Raw genomic sequence first — 22,941 nt, forward strand, 5'->3', positions numbered from 1 at the left:
GTAGTTTTTGCTTGAGTTTGATAGCTAGCATAACATTGGATAAAAACATTGTCTGTGAAAATGGTGTCAGAGTAGAGAAAAGGACTAAAAAGTAGGTTTAGGGAAGAGAATATCTCCCATTTTTGAAAATATTCTGTAGATAGAATTAACTATTTGTCCCCATCTACTCAATCCAGGATATATATATATATGGCACCAGAGCCTATGTAACCTCAAAGTCCCTATTGGTCTTAGCTTATATCTCATGGTCACAGCTAGGAACAGTACAGACTGAATTCATTTCAAGACCAATCTTCCATGATTAGCAGGGCAGGATACTCCAGCTTCCTTTCAGAGAATGGGACAGTACCTACTATAGCTGCTCTATGGTGAGGACAAGGTCCTGAAAGGGCCCACAGAGGGTTTGTGATGATGTTCCTGATAGAAGTGGCCAGTGGTGCTGCAGAAAGGAATCCATTAGATCACTAGGCCGGTCATATTTGTATGGGCATCTAAAGATTCCATGACTAGGGCTCCAGATATTGAGTTGGTGTGATATTGACCAAAACAGCCATTACTAAATGAGCACTTATCCACCTTTTGTAGTCCTTTCTTTGTCTGATGACCTTCAACTTTTCCCAGTTGTTTAAGCATCAAGTGTCATTTGTTCAACCCAACCAGAATTAGTTTTTGGGGATCTGTTTTCTTTGGGCCTTTCTATTAGATTGCTAAGCAATTTGTTCTAAGTCAAATCAATTAGAGAATTTATGATGCCTTCTCTAGACACTACAACTAGTATTATACGTTTATCAGGTCTAAGTCTAATCATCAAGGACTATTTATTATTATTACTCTGAGTTGTACAATTGCCTTTAAGTATAGATACATGTACACCTGTACTCAGTACTCTAAATGCTACCCCACACCTAGCATTCAACTTGATGTGCCATCTAAAAGGACTAAATACAGGTAGTCCCATGCATTAGGAAAGATCTTACCAGGTTTGCAGAGTTGCAAGGTTCACATCTTTGGACCCATATCTCTAGTTACATTTCACCACAAGAATTCAGTAGTAGTGTACACCTATGTTTATAGCAGCACAATTCATAATACCTAAAACCTGGAAACAAACCAGGTGTCTAAGAACAGATGAGTGGATGAGAAATCTCTGTGTTATATATATACACAATGGAATACTATGCGGCTATTAAGGACATTGAACTCACTTCTCTGATCCATCTTGGATGGATGGATGGAGCTAGAAGGAATTATGTTAAGTGAGCTAAGTCAGAAAGACAAAGATTCGTATGGGACAATCCTACTCATAAGCAGAAGTTGAGAAAGAACAGAAAGGGAAATTCAAAGCAGGATCTGACTGAGTTTGGTGTAAGGTACCAAAGTAAAAGTCTCTGGGTAGAGGGTGAGGGTAGATTCTTAGCTTCCCTGGCAGGGGTGGGGGGGAAGGACCAGACAGGACAATCTTTTGGTGGTGGGAATGGTGTTTATGTACACTCCTATTAACTTGTAGTTATATAAATCACCATTTAATTATTATGAGAGGGGGAAATTACTTGAATGCCCCAAACTTTTTAATGAAGAGACCATAAGCTGAGTCTTTGAAATGTTGACTCACCTAAAAGCTTAGATGAGGAACAGAAGCAACTGGTGGCATTACTTTATAAGACACACACACACAGACACACACAGTCACACACACACACACACACACACACACACAGACACACACACACACACACATATATATATATATATATGTCATCAAAGGGAAATAGGGCAGTAGTGCAGCAGGTTAAGCGCACGTGGTGCAAGGCGCAAGGACCAGCATAAGGATCCTGGTTTAAGCCCCCTGCTCCCCACTTGTAGGGAGTCACTTAACAAGGGGCGAAGCAAGTCTGCAGGTGTCTATCTTTCTCTCGTCCTCTCTATCTACCCCTCCTCTCTCTATTTCTCTCTGTCCTATATAACAATGACGACATCAATTACAACAATAATAATTATAAGAATAAAAAACAAGGGCAACAAAAGGGAAAATAAATATTAAAAATACAATAAATACATAAATAAATAACAACAAAGTACAAATTATGGTAACATTGTGTATTATACAACAAATCCTAACAATGGGCTTTTCTTTTTCTTTTTTTATTAAATGTTCAACATCATATTTACTTTTTAATTTTTTTTATTTAAGAAAGGATAAATTAACAAATCCATAGGGTAGGAGGGTTACAACTCCACACAATTCCCACCACCCAATCTCCATATCCCACCCCCTCCCCTGATACCTTTCCCATTCTTTATCCCTCTGGGAGCATGGACCCAGTGTCCTTGTGGGTTGCAGAAGGTGGAAGGTCTGGTTTCTGTAATTGCTTCCCCGCTGAACATGGGCGTTGACTGGTCAGTCCATACTCCCAGTCTGCCTCTCTCTTTCCCTAGTAGGGTGGGTCTCTGGGAAGCGGGGCTCCAGGACATATTGGTGGGGTCTTCAGTCCAGGGAAGCCTGGAGGGCATCCTATTTGCATCTGAAACCTGGTGACTGAAAAGAGACATACAAAGCCAAAAAAATTGTTGAGCAATCATGGACCCAAAGCTTGGAATAGTGGAGAGGAAGTGTTAGGGGGGTACTCACTGCAAACTCTAGTGTACTTCTGCTTTCAGGTATATATTTTGCAGTAGTTTATGGATACCTGTGAACATATGCTCTCTCTCAAAGAAACTGGTGTATATCTAGGTTTTGGGACTTTGTTAGAAAGTGAACCACCTGGGATGGAATTAGAGAATACTATGAAAGGAAAGGTCTAACCCGAGTAGTTAAGCTCAAGGGTTGTCATTCCACACCTGAAGTCTCTGGACACAGTCTGAGCTGAAGCATGTTGAGGTGGCAATCGTTGCGTTGATTAGTTTGCGATCCGCAGATGCAATAATATTTGATATGGATTGGGAGAGGCATACAGGAAAGTGGGCCCTATCCAAGGGTTCCAGGACTGGGGGAAGTGGAGGCCCCATAGTGCAGATGTGAAGTTCCTGCTTAGGGTTCAAAAAGACAATGGATAGTTAACGTTATCATCACATTATTTGGTAATTGGGTTAACTTTGAAAAGTCCTTTTGTTAGGGTTTGCTGTACAGTACCCAGTATCTTGTATATAGCTGTGGTATTTGTTGCTTCTGATCTACTTGGTCTAGTCTTTTGAGAGAGTCTGCATATCAAATACACAGCCTATATATCAAAAAGACTCAGTCTGTGTTTTAAAAACATCGAGACATACAATTAATTTTCCCCCTCTTATATTAATTAACTAGTGACTTATATGACTACACTTTACTAGGAGTGTACATAAACACCATTCCCACCACCAAAAGACTGTGACCCATCCCTCCCACCCACTCCCACTCCCCACTAGCCCAGGAAGTTGCATGTCTACCCCTCACCACAGGGTTTTTACTTTTGTGCCCTACTTACAATTTATTCAGGTTCTGCTTTTAGTTTCCCTTTCAGATCTTTTTACTCAACTTCTGTTGATGAGTGGGATCATACCATACTCATCTTTATCTTTCTGACTTAGCTCACTTAACATAATTCCTTCTAGCTCTGTCCAAGATGGGTCAGATAAGGTGGGTTCATTGTTCTTGATAGCTGCATAGTATTCCATTGTGTATATGTACCACAGCTTTCTCAGCCATTCATGTGTTGTTGGGCACATGAGTTGCTTCCAGATTTTAGCTATTATGAATTGTGCTTCTATGAACATAGGAGTACACACCTCTTTTTGGTTGGGTGTTGTGGAGTCCTTGGGGTATAATCCCAGGAGAGGAAATACTGGATCATATGGAAGGTCCATGTATAGCTTTATGAGAGTTTTTCAGACTGCTCTCCACAGAGCCTGGACCAATTTACATTCCCACCAGCAATGTAAAAGGGTTCCTCTGGCCCACAGGCTCTCCAGCATTTGTTGCTGCTGTCCTTTTTGATGTATGCCATTACAGGTGTGAGGTGGTATCTTAGTGTTGTCTTAATTTGCATTTCTCTGACAATCAGTGACCTAGAGCAGTTTTTCATATGTTTGTTAGCCTTTTGGATCTCCTCTAAGGTGAATGTTTTTTTCATATCCTCTGCCAATTTTTGGACGGGGTCATTTGCCTTTTTGGTGCTAAGTTTGCTGTGCTCTTTATATATTTTGGTGATTAGTTTCTCGTCGATGTATGGCATGTGAAGATCTTATCCCATTTTGTGACGGGTCTCTTTGTTTAATAGTTTCTTTGGATGTGCAGAAGCTTTTCAATTTTATGTAGTCCCATTGGTTTGTTTTTTATTTATTTTTTCTTGCAATTGAGTTTATTTCATCAAAGATGTCCTTGAGGTGTAGATGGGAAAGTGTTTTACCAATGTTTTCCTCTAAGTATTTGATAGTTTCCAGTCTGACATCCAGGTCTTTGATCCATTTAGAGTTGATTTTGTAGCCTGATACCTTGCTATATTGCCTAATAACTTCCAGTAGTTTTCTGCTGGAATCTTTAGGTTTTTCTATGTATACTATCATATCATCTGCAAATAGTGAGAGCTTGACTTCTTCCCTTCCAATCTGTATTCCTTTGATTTCTTTCTCTTGCCTGATTGCAAGGACTTCCAATACTATGTTGAAGACTAATGTTGATAGTAGACAGCCCTGTCTAGTCCCTGATCTGAGGGGGAATGCTTTCAGCTTCTGTCCATTGAGTATGATGTTGGCTGTAGGTTTGCTATATATAGTTTCCACTATCTTGAGGAATTTCCCATCTATTCCCATTTTTGTAGAGTTTTGAGCATAAATGGGTGTGGGATTTTTTCAAAGGCTTTCTCTGCATCTATTGAGATAATCATGTGGTTTTTGGCTTTGCTTTTATTGATGTGGTGAATTACATTGATTGACATGGATGTTGAACCAGCCTTGCATTCCTGGGATGAATCCCACTTGGTCGTGATGAACAATCTTTTTGATATGCTCTGTATCCGGTTGGCCAAGATCTTGTTTAATATTTTTGGCATCTATATTCATCAGAGATATTGGTCTGTAGTTTTCCTTTTTTGTTCTGTCCTTATCAGCTTTGGTATCAGGATGATGTTGGCTTCATAGAAGGTGGAAGGGAGTATTCCTGTTTCTTCAATCTTATGGAAATGCTTAAGAAGTATGGGTGCTATCTGTTTATGGTTACTTCTGTCTGATTTGTAGTTTCTTCTCAGCTCTTGTCTTCATTCATTGGAGTAGCAGTTTTATTTTTTTTGATCTACCCATTTTTTTGATTTATGTGTTTCTTATTTTTATGCTCTGTTGTTCCTCAGTTGTTGTGTCTTGAGTACAAGCAACACTGTACTAAATACCTTTATGACAAATGCAATCACCAGCCTCAGGAATTCCAGTAGCAACTGAAGCAAGTATCTAAGCAGTTTAATCACTACTAGTTAGCCAAACAATGTCTCCAGTCCGTGATAAAATAGCAACCACGTCCAAGTGAAGAAGAAAGTGAAAGGGAAGTAGGGATAGCAAGAATAGACAGTTATGCAAATCTACTATCTACTGTATATTCTAGGGGTAGCAAGAGGAGTAAGGAAAATAGAGCAGAGATACACACATAAAGAGTCCACTCTGAGTCAGATTTCTTCCCCCAATAATTCACAAATTCAGAAAGGCAAAGAAGAAGGAACGAAGAAATGTATGACAAGATATATATATAAAAAGAGAAACAAGAGAGAGAAAAGAGGAAAGATAAGAAAAAGAGCTGTAATTAAAGAGCAGTGGAAGGAAATTTTTTAATTGATTAATTTATTTTTTATTTTATTTTATTTTATTTTTTAATTAGCTAGGGGGAGGAAGAAGAGAGAGTCTGTAGAGGAGGTAGTAGTAAAGAGACAATTTCCTCTCACAATAGATAAGATGCCCACTACCCTAGCAATGAAAGATACTCTAAGAGTTAATTCTGGTCAACCTAAAGGAGGGGGGGAAGATATATGCCTTTATACAATATAAATAATAAAATAGGGGAGGGTAAAAAACCCCTGTCTCAGATTCCCTCAAGCCTCCTGAGCAGAGGCAGCTGATTATTAAGAAAGAAAGAAAGAAAGAAAGAAAAAAAAACCCTCAGGACTAGACAAGAATAGCAGGAATAGACAGATATGCAAATCTACTATCCACTGTATATTCTTGGGGTAGCTAGAGAAGAAAGGGAAGTATAGCAGAGATACATGCAGAGAGAGTCCACTCTGAGTCAAATTTCTTCCCCAAAATAATTCTAAAACGTGTATCAGTGAATTCAGAAAGCTGAAGGATTAAGGAATACAGGATGACAAGAATGAGCAAAAGAAGGAAAAAAGAAAGAGAGAGAAAAAAGAAAAAGATAAGAAAAATAACAGTAACAAAAGAGCAGTGAAAGGAAAGAATTTTATTTATTTATTTTTTATTATTTAATTAGCTATGTGGGGCGGGGGAGAGAATGGGTAGGGGTGGTAGTAAAAGTGAGACAAGTTATTTTAGCAGTGAATAAGACAGCCAGTCCCCTAGCAATGGAAAATACACTAAGAGTTAATTCTGGTCAACCTGAAGGAGAGGGGGAAAGGGGTATGTGTTTATCCTGTATTAAAATAAAATAGAACAGAGCAAATAACCTGTCCTGTCTTCAGCTTGGATGGCTCCAGATTGCTCAGGCCCCCTGAGCAGAGGCAGCTGGTTGGCTACTTAGAAAGAAAAAAGGCCAAAGTTTTCAGAAGGGAATTAACTTAGAATGAATGACACCCCCCGGTGTGACAGGAATCTTGGTAAAGAAAGAAGCTCAGCAAGGTAGCCTGCTAGGAGCAGAGCTCTGGTCCCCAGGAACTGGTTATGGGGAGGGGTAGGGGGAAGGGGTGCACTTTGGGAATAATAATTAAAAAAATTTTTTTCCCTTTCTTTTTACTCTATTTTTTAACCCAAATTATGTTATAGTCACCTCCTTGGTGTCACCACTAGGACCCCTTATTGACTGGCCTACTAAAGGCAGAAAATCCTACTGTTTCCAGTCGATGTGTTTGGAGCTCAAGCCATTAGCAGCTTCTCAGTCCACCATCTTCCGGAAAAGCCCAACAATGGGCTTTTCATAATCAACCCAATAGCCAATAATTTGATTACAGCAATAACTATCTATTTCCTTCTTAAACTCTTAGACAGTAGGAACCTCCAACTTCCTCTATAAAACCCAGAATTCCTCCAGTCCTGGAACCTCTAGGGTGGGGCTCACTTTCCAGCATTCTTCTCTCAATTCATACCAACAGATACTGCATCTGTTTGTCACAATCTATTCAATGTAACGAGTATCACCTTGGCCTGTTTCACTTCAGACTGTGTCCAGAGACTTCAGGCATGGAATGTCAGTCCCTCAGCTTCATTACTCAGGTTAGACCTCTCCTTTCTCATAGGACTTCTTAATTCTACTTTGGGTGGCCCACTTCCTAACAAAGCCTCAAAACCTAGATATAGTCCAGTGTTGGTATGCATGAGACCCCTTCTATTTCATTTGGTTTAAATCCCCCCTGCTTAACACTATTCTATTTACATAACCACTGCATTTTATTTACATAACCACTGTTAACAAGTTCCACCCTCCCTCCAGGGCATTTGTGGTTTAGTGATAGGATTCTCGCCTGCTCCACGCCTCCTTGTCACACTCTGATTTTCACCAGTCACTTTTCTCTCCACCCTCTCTATGTCACATCCTGTTTCCACCCTACTTGGCAAGTATATATAAAGACAGCATTGTGAGTTGTACTGTACTTTGAGTTTAACTTAGCTCGTCTTAGATTGTGTTGCATCCTGCATGAATAAAGAGATACTGCCTACAGCTCAACCATGAGTCCCTGGTCGTCTGTTACCCGCCCGTGAAGCCAGCCCAGCGAAAACAACCTAACCCGTCGAAAACAACAGTCCAGGCCCCATGAGATAAGGCAGATGTACACATGTATCCATAAATTAGGGAAAAATATATACCTTAAAGCAAGAGTGCACTAGCTATTTCCAAAACGGAGACCCCAAAATTTCATCTGCAATATATTTCAGCCTTAGGTTCATGACTAGTAAACAAATAATATGGCTTTATATGTTAACTCTTTTTCAGCCACCAGGTTCCAGATGCTATCATGATGCCAACTGGACTTCCCTGGGCATACAACCCCACCAATATTTCCTGTAGCTCTACTTCCCCAGAGCCCTGGGCTGGGTGTACAGATTGACTTTTCAATGCCAACGTTCAGTGGAGACGCAATTAACAGAAGCCAGACCTTCCTCCTTCTGCACCCCATGATGACCCTTGGTCCGTACTCCCAGAGGGATAAAGAACAGTAAAGTTCTCAGGGGAGGGGGTGGAATACACATTTCTAGTGACAGGAATTGTACCCCTCTTATCCTATGGTCTTGTCAGTGTTTCCATTTTATAAATAAATAAATAAATAAATTTTAAAAAAGAATTCAGTAGTAGCATAATGTAGATGGTAGCACTAGTAGATATTTGGTTGAGGTCACCATATGATTGTAAGGAATCACAGAGAATATTGAGAAATATGGGCATTATCCTGTGGGTTCCAATACTAATAGAAATGAAGATGTTAAAGAGAGAGCAAAGGGTTTCTTGTAATGTTAGAAAGAGCTTAGGATAGGAATAATTCATTGTTATTAAAACTGGAGTAGTAGGGAGTTTGTTTTTTATGCTAATCCAATGGTTAATATTTGTAATAATAGACTGGACCTCACTTTTCTTTGTGCCCTTTAGTGGTATATGGATATCTTCATATTTTAGATATTGACAGGGCCAAAAAACTCCTCTCTCATTTGTGAGAGATTTTATCATAGCATTCTCTGTTTTTTTCTTAGTGAGTGTAGCTAGTGGTTTATCTATTTTGTTGATATTTTCAAAGCACCAACTCATGGTTTCATTAATATTCCTGATGGTCTTTTTGTTTTCCATTTCATTAATGTCTTCTCCGATTTTTACTATTCCCTTTCTCTTGCTGAATGTTGAATCTATTCTTTGCTCTCCTTCTACTTGGTACAGTTGGGTTGTTAGTTTACTAGCTATTTCTCCAGTTTATTAATTTGGACCTGTATGGCTATGAAATTCTCTCTGAGGACTGATTTTTCTGCATCCTACAGGGTCTGGTAGCTGGTTTATCCATTTTCATTGGTATCAGGGTAACTCTTTTTTTATTATTTAAGAAAGGAGACATTAACAAAACCATAGGATAAGAGGGGTACAGTTCCACACAATTCCCACCACCTGATCTCCATATCCCATCCCCTCCCCTGATAGCTTTCCCATTCTCTATCACTTTGGGAGTATGGACCCAGTGTCCTTGTGGGTTGCAGAAGGTGTAAGGTCTGGCTTCTGTAATTGCTTCCCTGCTGAACATGGGTGTTGACTGGTTGATCCATACTCCCAGTCTGCCTCTCTCTTTCCCTAGTAGGGTGGGTCTCTGGGGAAGTGGAGCTCCAGTACACATTGGTGGGGTCGTCTGTCCAGAGAAGTCTGGTCAGCATCATGCTGGCATCCGGAACCTGTCTGCTTCAACAAGTTGTTTGGTTTTGTGTGTTTACTCACTTTTCAGCTACCAGGGTAACTCTTAATTTCTTTTTTTGATCTCTGCAATGACCCATATATTGTTCAGAAGCACATTGTGTAGTCTTCAGGCTTTAGGGCATTGTCTTTTTCATTTTTTGGTTGATTTCCAGTTTTGTGTCTTCATGTTCTAAGAACATTAATTTCTTATTTTGATATTTGTGATTTTTCTTGTGTATTTGTTTCTTCTGGGATGAAAAATTCTGTATACATCTATTAGGTCCATTTCATCTATGGTTTCATTTAAGCTTATTTCTCTGTTGATTATTTTTTTCTAGATGTTCTATCTCTTGCTGTGAATGGAGTATTAAAATTTCCTACTATAATTGTTTTGCTGTCAATGTCTTCCTTAAGTTCAATAAGTGTTCATTTTATATATTTGGGCACACCTGAGTTTGGGACATATATATTCATGATGTTTATATTTATATGTTGGATTAATCCTTTAGCCACTGTGTAGTGTCTATTTCTGTCTACGATTACTTTCTTTACCTGAAAGTCTTTTTTTACTAGAAAACAGAATAGCTGTCTCTGCACTTTTTTTTTGTGAGTTGGAGTGTCAAGTTCCAACCTATTATATTAAATTTCCATTTGCTGTCTCTTTGGATGTATGTTTCCTGAACATACATAATAGATTTTTTTTCTTTAATTCATTTGGCTATCCTGCCATTCTTGACAGGTAAATTTAGGCCATTCACATTTCAGGAGATTATTGATATATGTGGCTTATTTACAACCATTCTGATTTTTGTTTTGAGATTGTCTTAAATTGTTGATTCTTTCTCCATTTATCTCTATTTTTTTGTGTGGATGAGTATCTGTGGTGAGTTCCTCACTTATTTTTCTTGTACTTTCTACAAATCTCTGTTCCCTACTTTGTTTTTGTGGTTACCATAAATGTAATAACTAGCATTGTGTATGTAGAAAATCTTTTTTAAGTTGATCTTGATAACAAACATTTGATAGACCTGCTTTTTTCCCCTTAATTCCCTCTCCTATTTTCTTGTTTTTTCCCCCTATTTTTGTTGTGTTCTTAGTTCTAGTCTACTGCTATTCACCCTGCTTAGAATATGTATTCTTTTGTTTCTTCCTTTCTTGTGGGACTTTGTTCAGTAGTTGTTGTAAGGTGGGGTTGATTGTGGCAAATTATTTTTTGAATATTTGAGAAATCTTTATTTCTCTCTCATATTTGAAGAATTTTTTTTTCAGGATACAAGAACTGTGGCTTGAATTCCCTTCCTTTTAGAACTTTGAATATATATTCTACTCTCACCTTGCCATTAGGGCTTGTGGAGAGAAATCTGATGAAAGTCTGATAGCTCTGCCTTTACATGCAACATCTTTCCTTTCTTTAGCAGTCTGCCTTTCTTCCATTGTCATTGAGTTTGGATAGTTTTGCAATAATGTGCCTATGTGCTGATATTTTTGTATTTATAAATCTGAGTGAGTGTTCTGTCACTCGAATGAAAAATGTTCTGAGGGTTTCTAAAGTGAGGGAAATTCTCAATTAAAACTGCTCTGATAATGGACACTGGGATTTTTGCCTTGTCCTTCTCTTCAGAGATATCTATCACTCTTATATTTGATCTTTTGATAGAGTCTGTCATTTCATAGAGTAGCTTAAATCTTTCTGAACCTTTCCTCACCCTCATCTTTAAACTGAAAGAGTGACTAATTGTATCTTCTAGATCAGAAATTATTTATTCTGCATGTGTAAGTCTACATACTAAACCTTCTATCGGAATGTAAATTGCAGTCAAAGTGTCTTTTTACTCCCTGGAGTTCTGTTTTAAATTTTTTTTTCATGTTTCCTAACTGCTTAGTGAATGCTGATTGAAGTTCTTCTTTCAAGCTGTGAAAATTCTTAACGAACTCTGTTCTGAGTTCTTCTTTTCTGTTTTAATTCTATAGTAAAATGTTCTTGCAACTCTTGCTTAGATTTTTTAAGAGTTCTCATAATGAACTTTCTGTAGTCTGTCTTTGATAGTCTCTCTAAATCTGTAATTTCCTGGAGCTCCTCTCTTTAATTTGTATCTGACTGATATGGCTTGGTTAGCTTTTTAGTTCTGTTTCTCTGCTTGTGTATTTATTGTGTTGGTTATTGCTGGCCAGCAGATGGTGTTATTATGATCTCTAGGCTTCTCTTATTTGTATGATCCATGGAGGTTGGGAGGGTGGATGAGGGTTGCTTTGGGCTGTCTTGTGGTTACTAATGTTCTCTGTTTTTTTTTTTGTGCCCTTGCCTTAAATTCAGAAAGCTAAAAATCCCCTGAGTCAAAGATTGAAAGATTTTATGCACCCTTCTCTTTTCTTCCAACACTAGGAACAGCCTTCACTGCTTGCTGTACTTAAATAAAAATGGTCAGAATGACATATCTCAGAGCCATGTTGCCTGAAGCTCTGGTTTGACTGTGTTGTTCTTTTATCCCACACTGTTTTGTGTCTCAACCTCATGCAAGTACCCACATGAGGCTGCTGATTTTCCAGTTATATATTATGTGTCCAGTTCTCTTGTTTTATTAATCTGTATTTTTGAGGGGAACACTATCATATCCCAGTTATTCCACGGCCTTGACTCCCAGAAGTCCCTATTATAGTATTTTATTGATTTAATAATGATCAGTAAAACCTTAGGATAAGAGAGGGTGCATTTCCCGCCACCAGAGTTCCATGTCCCAATCCCTCTATTAGAAACTTTCCTATTCTTTACACCTGTGGGAGTATGGACCTAGGATCATTATGGTGTACAAGAGGTGGAAGGTATTGCTTCTGTAATTGCTTCTACACTGGACATGGTCATTCACAGGTCGACCCATACTTCCAGTCTTTGTCTATTTTTCCCTGGTCAGAGAAGGCTTCTGGAGACATGGATTTCCAGGATACATTGGTGAGGTGGCCTGCCCAGAGAAGTCAGGTTGGTGTCATGGTAGCATGTGCAACTTGGTGGCTGAGAAGAATTAAAGTATAAATCAGAACAAATTATTAAATATCCTTAAGGTAAGAATATAGTCAGTCAGATATGGGGGGTCTCCATTTTGGAAAAAGGAAGGAAGTCTATTTTAGGTATATCCCAAGGGCCCATGACTTGATTTATTATTGCCTAATCAAGATGCAGACTATTGATATCATCTAGGGAGATGGTGTCAGAGTTGGAAATAGGACCAGGAAAGCTGAATTACAGAATAAAGTAGTTCCAAAATATGAGAAAGTTATATAAATACCATTAACTGTAAACAGCATCAATCTAATTTTGGGCCCACATTCAGCACAGGAGCCTGCTTAACCTCTGCATCCCTGTAGGTCTGAGCTTGTATTCCATATTCACAGCAAAGTATATTCTAGGCTTCATTCATTTCAGGACCCATCTTCCTTGAGTGGCAGAGTATGGTGACTTAGCCTCCCTTTGGAGAGTTTGGGAGTCCAAATGGAATTAAGGAATCCTATGATCTAGGAAAGGTCTCACCAGAGTAAATGAGCCAAAGGTATGACATCTCACACCTGATGTCTCTGGAATCAATCAGAAGTGAAATGTGTCTAGGTGATATTGGTGGCATTGATTTGAATGAGAACAGCAGATTCATTATCAAATGGTATGAATCCAGAGAAGCATGAAGGAATCTGGGACAAATATATATATATATATATATATATATATATATATATATATATTTGTAGAGAATGAGGAAGTTACTTGATATTTTAGAGTTTAAGAAGGCAATAAATAGTGGTTGTTATTGTCAAGTAATTTGGGAATTTGTTTTACTTTAAAAATCCCATAGTTAATATTTTCTGTATCATACAAAACCTCACTATGACTTATATAATTTAATGATATTTATAAATACATGTGTCTTATATACAGACAAGACCAGTTGTTTTTGGTAAATTTGGTCTAAGATGTTATGTGATTTAATATTTGAAAGAAAACATCATTATTTGAAATGAATTAATAAATCAAGCCCACTGTTAAAATTCAGGCAGGAACACTTAGATCAACTAAGCAGAGAACCAAAAAAGAAACATGAGAATTAATCAAGGGCATTAATAAACTATACCTCCTGGAAATTTTCAGAGTTCTTCACCCCAAGAAACTGGAATACACATTCTTTTCAAACCCACACATCATCCTCAAAAATAGACTACATGTTAGGCCACAAAGACAGTATCAAAAAGCTCAAGAACATTTAAATCATCCCAAGAATCTTCTCAGACTACACTGGAGTAATTATAACCCTAACAACAAACAGAAAATCACTAAAAGTCACAAAATTTGGAAACTCAGCAACATACTGCTTAATAACTACTGGGTAAGAGAGGAACTCAAGCAAAAAAATTTAAATGTTCCTAGAAACAAACGAAAAGGAAGAAAGGAGCTATCAGAATATATGGGACACAGCTAAAGCAGTACTTAGAGGGAAACTCATAACCATAAAAGGACACATTCAAGAACAAAAAAAAAAAAAAAGCTCAAGCAAAAGAACTTACTGCATGCCTTACAGACTTAGAAGAAGAGAAACAAAGTAACTCTAAAGCAACCAGAAGGACTGAAATCATGAAAATTAGAGCAGAAATAAACAACATTAAAAATAAGATAACCAGGGGGCCGAACCAAGCTGGCGACTTGGAAACAGCAGCTAGCATGAGCTTCAAAATGAAGCAGCTTAAAACCTGAGACTCTCTGGGTAGAGTAGGATACTAGGTTAGCAGTAGGAGGATGAATAAGGGGTGGGTAGGGTGACACCAAAAAGTGATAGCCCACTATAGCCCACTATTGGGCTGGCAACCAGGGGCCAAAGGACAAAAAAAGGAAAATCTTTGGCTTATTCCTTTCTGAACTCACCCTTCCCCCCCCACCCCAGAACAAGCCCCCAGGGGCTGGAGAGCTTCTCCTAGCAGGCTTCCCACTGAGTTATTTTCTTTACCAAGATTCCTGGCACAGTAGGGGTGTTATTCCAAGACTTTTTCTTTTTTCCCAAGAAGTAGACATACAGAAATCACTCCCAATTCACTATTTCAGCAAAATCAATAAGATACATAGGAATAAACCTGACTAAAGAAATGAAAGGCTAGACATGGACTTTCCATATGACCCAGTAACTCCTTCCTAGGGATATACCCCAAGGACTTCCTAACACCCAAACAAAAAGATTATGTGTACACTTAATGTTCATAGTAGCACAATTCGTAATAGCCAAAACCTGGAAGCAACCCAGGTCCCCAAAAGCAGAGGAGTGGCTGAGTTACTGTGGTATATATACACAATGGAATACTACAAAGCTATTAAGAATGATGAACCTTCTCTGACCCATCTTGGATGCAGCCAGAAGGAATTATGTTAAGTAAGCTAAGTCATAAAGATAAAACTGGTATGGGATGATCACACTCATAAACAGAAGTTGAGGAAGAAGAGGAAGGGAAACACAGAAGGATTTTATTGAATTTGGACTATAGCACCAAAGTAAAATTGAGGGTATGGGTAAGGGTTGAGGGTATGGGTAAGGGTGGATTTTCCGGTTTCATGGGTTGAGGGGTAGGGGGTAGGGTGGGATGGGACAGTCTTTTGGTGGTGGGGATAATGTTTATGTACACTCCTATTAATTTGTAGTCATATAAATCACTATGTAATTAATATGAGAGGGGAAAATTGATTGAATATTTCAAACTTTTTAATGCACAAACTGAGTCTTTTTAATACATAGACTGGGGTTTTGATACCTTGACTCTCTTAAAATATTAGACCAAGGAGAACAGAAGCAACCCGTTGCACAGCTATATACAAATAATATCAAAGGACATAAATTATGGTAATGTTGTGTATGATACAGCAAATCCTAACAATGGGATATTTCAAAGTTAACCCAATTGCCAGCTAATGTGATTATAGCAAAAACTATCTATTGCCTTCTTAAACCCTAAGACAGCAGGAACCTCCTGCTTCTTCTATAGAACCTATATTTTCCCCAGTACTGGGACCTCTAGGGTGGGGCTCATTTTCCTGCATGCTTTTCTCAATTCATATCAAATGATACTGCATCACCTTATCCTAATCTAGTCAATGCAACAAGTATCACCCAGATCCTCAAAAACAGATGATTGTCTCAGAAATTCTGGTATATTACACAATGGAGTACTATAGAACTATTAAGAACAATGAACCCACTTTCTCTGATCCATCTTGGATGGAGCTAGAAGGAATTATGTTCAATAAGGTAAGGGAGAAATGCAAAGATGTGTATGGGATAATCCCACTCATAAACAGAAGTTGAGAAAGAACAAAAAAGAATATACAAATCAGAATCTGACTGATTTTGGGATATGGCACCAAAAAAAAAATCTCTGGGGGGAGGAGGAGGATAGATGCTCAGCTTAACTGTGGCAGGGAGGGGTGGGAGAAAGAACACAGAACTTGGGTGGTGGGAATGATGTTAATATACACTCGTATTAACATAGTCTCATAAATCACGGTTTAATTAATATGAGAGGGGAAAATCTGATTGAATGTCTCAAAACTTTTGATGCATAGACCATAGCTCTGAGTATATATGCCTTCAATTTAAGTACATAAGTCTTCAAATTGGTAATCAGATTTAATTTTATTTTATTTAAGAAAGGATTAATTAACAAAACCATAAGGTAGGAGGGGTACAATTCCACACAATTCCCACCACCCAAACTCCATTTCCCACCCCCTCCCCTGATAGCTTTCCCATTCTCTATCCCTCTGGGAGCATGGACCCAGGGTCATTGTGGGTTGCAGAAGGTAGAAGGTCTGGCTTCTGTAATTGCTTCCCCGCTGAACATGGGCGTTGACTGGTCAGTCCATACTCTCAGTTTGCCTCTCTCTTTCCCTAGTAAGGTGGGTCTCTGGGGAAGCTGAGCTCCAGGACATATTGGTGGGGTCTTCAGTCCAGGGAAGCCTGGCCGGCATCCTGATGATACCTGGAACCTGGTGACTGAAAAGAGAGTTAACATACAAAGCCAAGCAAATTGTTGAACAATCATGGACCCAAAGCTTGGAATAGTGGAGAGGAAGTGTTAGGGGGGTACTCACTGCAAACTCTAGTGTACTTCTGCTTTCAGGTATATATTTTGCAGTAGTTTACAGATACGTGTGAAGATATGCTCTCTCTCACAGAAACTGGTGTATATCTAGGTTTGGGGACTTTGTTAGACAGTGAACCATATGAGATAAAATTAGAGTATACTATGAAAGGAAAGGCCTCACCCAAGTAATGAAGTTGAAGGGTTGTCATTCCACACGTGAAGTCTCTGGACACAGTCTGAAGTGAAGCATGTTGAGGTGGCAATCGTTGTGTTGATTAGGTTGTGATCGGCAGATGCAATATTATTTGATATGGATTGGGAGAGGCATATGGGAAAGTGTGCCCTATCCAAGGGTTCCAGGACTGGGGGAAGTAGAGGCTCTATAGTGGAGATGTGAGGTTCCCGCTGTCTTAGGGTTCAAAAAGACAATCGATAGTTAATGTTATCATCGCATTACTTGGTAATTGAGTTAACTTTGAAAAGTCCTTAAGTTAGGGTTTGCTGTACAGTACCCAGTATCTTGTATATAGCTATGCTATTGGTTGCTTCTGATCTACTTGGTCTAGGCTTTTGAGAGAGTCTGCATATCAATTACACAGCCTATATATTGAAAAGATTCAGTTTGTGTTTTGAAAAACTTCAAGACATACAATTAATTTTCCCCATCTCGTATTAATTAACTAGTGATTTAAATGACTACATTTTACTAGGATTGTACATAAACACCATTCCCACCACCAAAAGACTGTGACCCATCCCTCCCACCCACTCCCACCCCCCAATGGCCCAGGAAGCTGCAAGTCTACCCCTCACCACAGGGTTTTTACTTTGGTGCCCTACTTACAATTTGGTCAGGTCCTGCTTTAACTTTCCCTTTCAGATCTTCTTACTCAACTTCTGTTGATGAGTGGGATCACACCATACTCACCTTTATCTATCTGACTTAGCTCACTTAACATAATTCCTTCTAGCTCTGTCCAAGATGGGTCAGAGAAGGTGGATTCATTGTTCTTGATAGCTGTATAGTATTCCATTGTGTATATATACCACAGCTTTCTCAGCCACTCATCTGTTGTTGGGCACCTGGGTTGCTTCCAGGTTTTAGCTATTATGAATTGTGCTGCTATGAACATAGGAGTACACACCTCTTTTTGGTTGGGTGTTATGGAGTCCTTGCTGTATAACCCCAGGAGAGGAAATACTGGATCATATGGAAGGTCCATGTCTAGCCTTGTGAGAGTTTTCCAGACTGCTCTCCACAGAGGCTGTACCAATTTATATTCCCATCAGCAATGTAAAAGGGTTCCTCTGTCCCCACAACCTCTCCAGCATTTGTTGCTTCTGTCCTTTTTGATGTATGCCATTCTTACAGGCTTGAGGTGGTATCTTAGTGTTGTCTTAATTTGCATTTCTCTGACAATCAGTGACCTAGAGCAGTTTTTCATATGTTTGTTAGCCTTTTGGATCTCCTCTGAGGTGAATGTTTTGTTCATATCCTCTGCCCATTTTTGGATGGGGTCATTTGCTTTGTTGGTGCTAAGTTTGCTGAGCTCTTTATATATTTTGGTGATTAGTTTCTCGTCTGATATCTGGCATGTGAAGATCTTCTCCCATCCTGTGAGGGGTCTCTTTGTTTATTTAATAGTTTCTTTGTATGTGCAGAAGCTTTTCAATTTGATGTAGTCCCATTGGTTTGTATCTGCTTTAGTCTTCCTTGCAATTATTTTTGATTCATCAAGGATATCCTTGAGGTGTAGGTGGGAAAGTGTTTTACCAAAGTTTTCCTCTAAGTATTTGATTGTTTCTGGTCTGACATCTAGGTCTTTGATCCATTTGGAGTTGATTTTTGTTTCTGGTGAGATAAAGTGGTTCAATTTCATTCTTCTGCATGTTACAACCCAGTTTTCCCAGCACCATTTATTGAAGAGAGCCTCCTTTTTCCATTTAATGCTTGGGCCCCCTTATCAAAGCTTAGATGTCCATAGGTGTGGGGACTTATTTCTGGGCTTTCAAATCTGTTCCACTGGTCTGTGTGCCTATTTTTGTTCCAGTACCATGCTGTTTTGATGATGATGGCGTTATAATATAGTTTAAGGTCTGGGAGTGTGATGCCTCCATTTCTGTTTCTTTTCCTTAAGATGGTTTTGGCAATTCTAGGTGTTTTCATGTTCCAGATAAATGATTGTAGTGTTTGTTCTATTCTCTTAAAGAAGCTTGGTGGAACTTTGATGGGTATTGCATTAAATTTGTATATGGCTCTGGGGAGAATATTCATTTTGATGATATTTATTCTTCCAATCCATGAGCATGGGTTATCTTTCCATTTCTTGGTATCAGTTTCTATTTCCTTGAGTAACAACTCATAGTTTTCAGTATATAAGTCTTTCATTTCTTTGGTCAACTTTTTTCCTAGGTATTTGATTGATGTTGCTGAAACAGTAAATGGGAGTGATTTTTGGATGTCTTCTTCTTCAGATTTAGTGTTTGCATAAAGAAATGCCACTGATTTTTGTACATTAATTTTGTAGCCAGATACCTTGCTATATTGCCTAATAACTTCCAGTAGTTTTCTGCTGGATTCTTTAGGTTTTTCTATGTATACTATCATATCATCTGCAAATAGTGAGAGCTTGAATTCTTCCCTTCCAATCTATATTCCTTTGATTCCTTTCTCTTGTCTGATTGCTATGGCAAGATCTTCCAATACTATGTTGAAGAGTAACGGTGACAGTGGACAGCCCTGGGGGGAATCTAAGGGGGAATGCTTTCAGCTTCTGTCCATTGAGTATGATGTTGGCTGTAGGTTTGCTGTATATAGACTCCACTATCTTGAGGAATTTCCCATCTATTCACATTTTTTGTAGAGTTCTGAGCATGAATGGGTGTTGGATTTTCTCAAAGGCTTTCTCTACAACTATTGAAATAATCATGTGGTTTTTGGCTTTGCTTTTATTGATGTGGTGAATGACATTGATTGACTTACGGATGTTGAACCAGCCTTGCATTCCTGGGATGAATCCCACTTGGTCGTGATGAACAATCTTTTTGATATGTTGCTGTATCCGGCTGGCCAAGATCTTGTTTAATATTTTGGCATCTATGTTCATCAGAGATATTGGTCTGTAGTTTTTCTTTTTTGTTCTGTCCCTATCAACTTTTGGTATCAGGTTGATGTTGGCTTCATAGAAGGTGGAAGGGAGTATTCCTGTTTCTTCAATCTTATGTAAAAGCTTAAGAAGTATGGGTACTAACTCTTTCCTGAAAGTTGTGTAGAATTCATTTGTGAAGCCATCTGGTCCAGGACTTTTGTTGTTGGGGAGGTTCTTAATAATGGTTTCAATTTCTTTGTCTGTGATTGGTGCATTTAGATTTTGTAGTTCTTCTTGGTTCAGTTTTGGAAGGGCATATGCTTCTAGGAATTGTTCCATTTCTTCCAGATTCTCTAGCTTGGTGGTGTATAGTTCTTTATAGAAGTTTTGCAGGATTCTCTGGATTTCTGTGGTGTCAGTTGTGATATCTTCTCCATCGTTTACAATTCTATTAATTTGAGTCTTCTCTCTCTCTCTCTCTTTTTTTTTTTGGTGAAACTGGCTAGGGGTTTGTCAATTTTGTTTAATCTTTCAAAGAACCAACGTTTGGCCTCATTGATCTTTTGTATGGCTCTTTTATTTTCAATGTTGTTTATTTCTGCTCTAACTTTAGTGATTTCTGTCCTTCTGGATGCTTTAGGGTTCCTTTGTTCCTCTTCCTCTATGTCCTTGAGGTTTGCAGTAAGGTCGTTCATTTGAGCTTCTTCTTGGTGTTTAATATGTGATTGTATGGCTATAAGTTTCCCTCTCAGTAGTGCTTTAGCTGTGTATCAGATTTAATTTTAACAGTGAGCTGGTGAATTGTTTTAACTCTGCACTACAAGTCATGCTCAACAACAATGAATAGTGATATTTTCTCATTAGTTTGATATCCTCACTTTACAACTACTTAATTAAAATATTTGTTTATTGGATAAAGGCAGAAATAATTTGATAGGAAAGAGGATATAGAAAGGGATGCTGATGAAATACACCAGTAATGTTGCTTCACTGTTTGTGAAGAATGATTCTGCTGACCACCCCCCCCCCCCGACCCCCAACACACACAGATGTGGACTAGGGCCTTGAACCTGGGTCCTTGCACGTTGTAACATGTGTGATCTACCAGGTGATTCCCCATCCGTGTCCTCAATTTTTATTAAAACAAAACAGTAGTTATACTTGTGCATAATGATTCTAGTGAAAAAGTCGTATTCCTTCCCCCACTTGAAATATCATGATGGTATTTTCATTTGCTTAATTTTATGATTATCTATTGAGTGACATAATTAAACAAATTACTGGTCTTGCAAAAAATTTATTACTGTTTGGGGAATTAAATTACATACACTAAATATGTACTTATTTTGTGTTGAATTATGTGGAGACTGTAATTAGTGAAATATGTATTTAAAGAAAACAGAGCTATAATTTATATCCCATAATGTTGTCTAAAGGTATAGTTGTTCAAAAATTCTCTGATAGTATATAGATACTTCTATTGTTTTCCTCTATGACTATACATGAGTGACCTGTGGCCTGCCCAGCCCCACCAATGATTTCTTTTTTTTTCATTCTTTTTTTTTCTTTTTTTTACTTTTTATTTAAGAAAGGAGACATTAACAAAACCATAGAATAAGAGGGGTACAGTTCCACAATTCCCATAACCCGATCTCCATATCCCATCCCCTCCACCAATGATTTCTAAGGGTATGTATCCATGAGAATTGACTTATATCCTAGGATATCCATTTTGACTTCAAACCCTTTTTTTGTTTTAAATTATTAGTGATTTAGTAATAACCGACACTAGTCCTATTCCCAACACTGACACTGTCTTTCCAGACAACACTTTTAGCCCACTTGCATGTTACCTGTGGGGCTCAGGCAAAATTAGTAAAGTCATGGGCCGCTTAGAATATATCTAAAATAGAATTCCTAGCTTCTTCCAACATAAAGACTATTCAAAACTACCTTACAGCCTGGTGCTTTTCAGATTTCCTGAAAATACAAAGAAATACAATTTTATATAGAAATTCAACATAATTAGGTTTATGTTTTTGAAAGTTCTCTATCTCAGTAAACTGGTGTCTACCCAAAGGTTGTTTTCTCTACCCTGGATCCATACTCCCAGAGAGATAGAGAATGGGAAGGCTATCAGGGGAGGGGTGGGATGTGGAGATCGGGTTATGAGAATTGTGCGGGATTGTACCCCTCTTATTCTATGGTTTTGTTAATGTCTCTTTTCTTTAATAAATAAAAAAAAAAGAAAAACGCTACTTAATTACTACAATTACTACCTTGAAGTTATAATTGATATTATGTAAATAAGTATGTTTCCCAGCACCAGGAGGTGGTGCACCTGGTTAAGCACACACATTACAGTGCACAAGGACCTAGGTTCAAGCCCCTGGTCCCCACCTGCAGAGTGGAAGCTTCACCACTCGTGAAGCAGGGCTACATGTGTAGAAATTTATTTCTATTTTCTCATTTTGTATATGATTTGTTATTAATAATTTGCTATAAAGATATATTCTTTCATTCAAACATTCTGTGATAAGGATATGTTGCTTTGTAAAAATAATTTGATTATTTCTAGAACCAAATTAATTTCCAAGGAACCATGTAATCAATTTTACAATGAGAAATAATAAACCACAGGATCCTGTTTTAGAAATGTGTCTTGAAAGCAAAATTAGGGACACTACAAAGATGGCGAAAAACTCACATTTTCTATAATTTCTTATTGTGGTAAACCATTTTCTCACAAACAATTGCATTTTTTTAAATCTTTTTAGACAGTAATGTTTTGCTGTGAATATGAATTTTAGTCAGTATTATTGATGGCAGATATGTAGTAAGGAAGCAGACAGATTTATTTAAAATCACACAGACACTGAATTCTTTATATATATTATTTATTGTTTGTTATTGCTATTTTTCAATTTTTATTTATAAAATGGAAATATTCGCAAAACTATAGGATAAGAGGGGTATGATTACACACAATTCCCATCACCAGAGCTCCATATCCACTCCCCTCCCTTGATAGCTTCCCTATTCTTTATCTCTCTGGGAGTATGGACCCAGGATCATTGTGGGGTGCAGAAGGTAGAAGGTCTGGCTTCTGTAACTTCTTCTCCACTGGACATGGGCATTGGCAAATTGACACATACATACAGCCTGTCTCTCTCTTTCCCTAGTGGGACAGGGGTC

Source organism: Erinaceus europaeus, chromosome X (assembly GCF_950295315.1).
Source record: "Erinaceus europaeus chromosome X, mEriEur2.1, whole genome shotgun sequence".
Classification (NCBI taxonomy): Eukaryota; Metazoa; Chordata; class Mammalia; order Eulipotyphla; family Erinaceidae; genus Erinaceus; species Erinaceus europaeus.